The 4230-nt window shown below is 53.1% G+C and overlaps 1 non-coding gene across 1 annotated transcript; it reads left to right on the forward strand.

Moving 5' to 3' along the window:
* The first annotated feature begins 207 nt into the window (after positions 1–207).
* Positions 208–371, forward strand: LOC121863993. The gene has a single exon (XR_006088529.1). It is a non-coding gene; the product is annotated as a 5.8S ribosomal RNA (ribosomal RNA).
* The last annotated feature ends 3859 nt before the right edge of the window (positions 372–4230 follow it).

The raw sequence follows: 4230 nt of genomic DNA on the forward strand, positions 1-4230 counted from the left end.
GGACGGGGCTTTGGACGGCTGCCCGTCCGTTCCTTACTACCGGCGAATAAGCCTCTTGACCCAAAAAGAGTGAAATTCAAGTGTCAAAAAACAACAACAAGCCGTCCGGCCAAACCCAAACCACAAACTTGGGCTATGTCTGTCAAACCCTTTCATTGAGACTCGACCTGTGATGGTTAGTCGCAAAAAGACAAATGGCAAATACACAACTCTTAACGGGGGATCACTCGGCTCGTGGGTCGATGAAGACCGCAGCAAACTGCGTGTCGGTATGTGAATCGCAAGAATACCAGATACATCGACAAGTTGAACGCATATTGCGGCGGCGGCAGCCATATGAGCTTGTCGCCGCCACTCCTCTACGAGGGTCGGAAATATACATCCATCTGTTGCTGCGAGTTCGGTGCCTGCTGACTGTCTCCCCGACACGAGGGTAACCCGAACCGAGCTTCCGCCTTGGGGTTTAATCGCCCGCGCCTTGCGCGAGGCGTGCCCTTAAAAACAAGCCTATCACTAGCAAGTCCATGGACTTGGCGCACCCACATTCAACTACAACAAAGCCGGGCACACACACATGTGTCTGTGTCCCGTCCCGACGACAGTTGTCGCCCTCGCAAATAACTGGAGGCGCTCTTTTGCCTGCTGTCCACAGAGACACGAATGGCCGTCGGCCGCTCATGGCTGATGCTGCACATGTTCTAAGAGGCACACGTTCTCCTTCTCTCTCGGAGAAGAAGCACTCCATCCCACGAAGAGGAAACGAAACCGGGTCGGATATCTTTTAAGTAAGCCCTGCCGGAATTTCGTCTATCACCTCGAAAAGAGTGCTTGGCATGCATTGCAGTGGAACCTAAATTGATGAGTGCGCCTGGGCCCGCAGTCTACCATGTAGTGGTGCAGGCAGAGAGATGAGAATGCTTGGGTGACGCCGTGCTCTTCCTCACGCGCTCCTCCACCCTCTCCCACGGTCAGACGCGGTGTGGGCGTTCTCTTTGAGAGTTCGCCACGAGTCCACGTCTATCTCATGACAGGCCTGGGAGGGAGGCAGGGGGAGTTCTCTCTAAACGCGTTAAAGACGGTGTTGCGCCTCATAACGGCGCTCGCCGGGATAGAGCACTAGTTCTGCAGCCGGAAAGGCCGCTCACGCCAATTAATACTGCGACTCTCGCTCTCTTTTTCCGGATAAACAAGTGCCACTGCTGTGGCATGCGGGAACGGGGAAAGAGGTCAAAGTTTAAGCGGCAAAGGTGCGGCTGAGTAAGGGCGGAACACGAGCGTATATGCATTAAAACTGTGTATATGACTCTGCGAGAGATGTTCTGCTGGAACACTTTTCCTATTGGCTATTTACCACTATTGATGTTGCCGAGCACCTATAGCTGCTTTTCGTTGAGAATGAAGGAGCGAGGTCAGGGTGGGAGTGCCGGCGCCATGGCGCTAGTACCCCGCGTGACAAACCCTCAACCGCTTCTGTGTATGTCTTTTTGCAGCAGCGTGGTAATGTCGATGATGTGAAGAAAGTCGGTAGCAGAGCGTCTTCCGCTTCTCGTGGTTGGGGAACGTGTTCCCCCTAAGGATATTGAGGAACCACGATCGACCTCGTAAGTAGGAGAGAGCTACCCGCCAAATTAAAAGCATATTAATAAGCGGAGGAAAAACCAACAGGGATTCCCTTAGTAGAGGGCGACTGAACCAGGGAAAAGCCCAGCGCATAACCTCCGATGTCTTCGGGGCACGAAGGAGATTGTTGCGTTTCAGAGGGTCAACACGCCGTCCCATACCAAATCTAAGTCAAGCTTGAAAGCAGCCCACTGCCCATGGAGGTAACAGGCCTGTAAGCGGCGCCCATGAGGGTACAGATGGGACAGTCGGAAGAACCTCTGTGAGTCGGGTTGTGAAGAAGTTCAGCCCCAAAAGCAGGTGGTAAACTCCATCTGGGCTAAATATGACCACGAGACCGATGGCGAACAAGTACCGTGAGGAAAAGTTGAAAAACTTTGAAGAGAGGGGGTTCAAAAGGTACGTGAAACCGTTAAGAGCCAAACGAATTGGAAACTCGAAGGTCGAACTGAAGGGATTCAGCTAAATCCAGCTGTCGGCTAGGTGGGGTGTTGTAATTGACGACCCAAAAATTTGGGCGCGCCCCCTCACGCTGGCGTCAGCGTATTTCGTAATGAGTCACGCGACCCGTTGCGGGGCGTCGAGCGGTCGGACGGTACCTCGCCGCCGACTCTCTCTCCAGCTCGTCTGGGAGACCCCAGCGCGGCAGAGGAACCACCAGTGTCCTGGCACCCTCACGACGGTCGTCGAAAGAGCTTGCCACCGCTTGGCCGGTTTTGCGCCGATTGATACCAAGGTCGGTGATCCACCGACCCGTCTTGAAAACACCACGGACCAAGAGTCTAGCTAACATGTGTGTGTGCAAGTCAATGGGCTGCACTAAACACAAAATGAAAGTGACGGGTGCGGGGCAGCTTGTAACGAGCTCTCAGTCGCGATCTTAGGCCGATCCTGACCCGGCTGCCTGCGCGGCTTCGCCCACGCCGCGACAAAGCGGGGGTAAAATGCTTTCCCCGTCTGGACGTTGCGTGTAGTGGAGGTCGTCAGGGCGATGGTCAGTTTAATTTCCCTCATCGGAGGCAAACCGGGACTTGCCAAGGCTGCGCTGTGCTGTCCGTCCCGAGCGGGCGTCGATGAAAGCAAGCGAGGCGCACGGGGAGCAGGCTCGCGACGTCGACAAGTACCATGAGCATATATGTTGGAGACGAAAAGATGGTGAACTATGCTGGCCAGGGGATGAAGCCAGAGGAAATACGAGTGGAGGTCCGTGGCAATTCTGACGTGCAAATCGATCGTCGGGCTGGGTATAGGGGCGAAAGACTAATCCAGATCATCTAATAGCTGTTTCCCTCAAAGTTCCCTCAGGATAGCTGGAACTCCTGGGGTGAATTTCATCCGGTAAAAGCCCAACGATTAGAGGTCTTGAGGACAGAAACGTATAAAACTATTCTCAAACTAAATGGGTGGAGATGCAGACTTGCATGACGGGATGAAGCTCCAATGACTAATCGTATATCTAGTGGGCCACTTTTGAAGCAGAACTGGCACTGTTGAACAAACGTCAAGGTTAAAGAATCCCAAATGAATCTCATTCAGATCCCGATGAAAGGCCAAGTTTCTATAGACAGCAGGACAGTGGCCATGGAATTACTGGAATCCCGCTAAGGAGTGTGTAACAACTCACCTGCCAGAAGCAACTACACTTAAAATGGTATCGCTCAAGCATTCTCCGATCCACAAACCCATGGGCACTACTACCGACCTGCCTCTCAACGAGGTCTCAAAAAGCAGTGAGTTTTCAGCGTGGGCAGCCTGGAGCCGCCACTGGGTGCAGTCTTGGTGGTGGTGCCATAAATACTCGAGAAGACTCCGCGATGACCGAAAGGCGGAGAAAGGTTCCATGTGAACATCAGTTGGACATGGGTTAGTCGCTCCTAAGCCCAGGGCTAAAAAAAGGCCTGATCACGCTCAGGCAAATGCAACACGAGCAGAGGAGAAGAAAGAACAACTAAGTAGAGTTCTATCTACACCCAGTATTATAAAACACAGTCACTTGGGGATGAAGCTCCGGCGACTAATCTGAGTATCTAGTGGGCCACTTTTGGTAAGCAGAACTGGCGCTGTGGGATGAACCAAACGTCGAGTTAAGGGGCCTAAATGAATGCTCATTCAGATCCCATTGAAAGGCGTTGGTTGCTATAGACAGCAGGACGGTGGCCATGGAAGTTGGAATCCGCTAAGGAGTGTGTAACAACTCACCTGCCGAAGCAACTAGCCCTTAAAATGGTATGGCGCTCAAGCATTCTCCCGATACTCGACCGCCGGGCGCACTACCGGCCTCGCTCTCAAGGCGAGGTCTCGAAGCCCCGGTGAGTAGGAGGGTCGCAGTGGTGAGCGCTGAAGGGTTTCGGCGTGGGCCGGCCTGGAGCCGCCACTGGTGCAGATCTTGGTGGTAGTAGCAAATACTCGAGAGACTCCTTGATGACCGAAGCGGAGAAGGGTTCCATGTGAACATCAGTTGGACATGGGTTAGTCGCCCTAAGCCCAGGGCTAAGGCCTGATCCACGCCGAGGCAAATGCAACACGAGCAGAGGAGAAGAAGAAGAACAACTACAACTAAGTAGGGGTTCTATCTATCTATCTACCTCGGTCTTATATAACACAGTCTAA

The sequence above is a fragment of the Homarus americanus genome, unplaced genomic scaffold (genome assembly GCF_018991925.1).
Source record: "Homarus americanus isolate GMGI-L3 unplaced genomic scaffold, GMGI_Hamer_2.0 scaffold4144, whole genome shotgun sequence".
Taxonomy (NCBI): Eukaryota; Metazoa; Arthropoda; class Malacostraca; order Decapoda; family Nephropidae; genus Homarus; species Homarus americanus.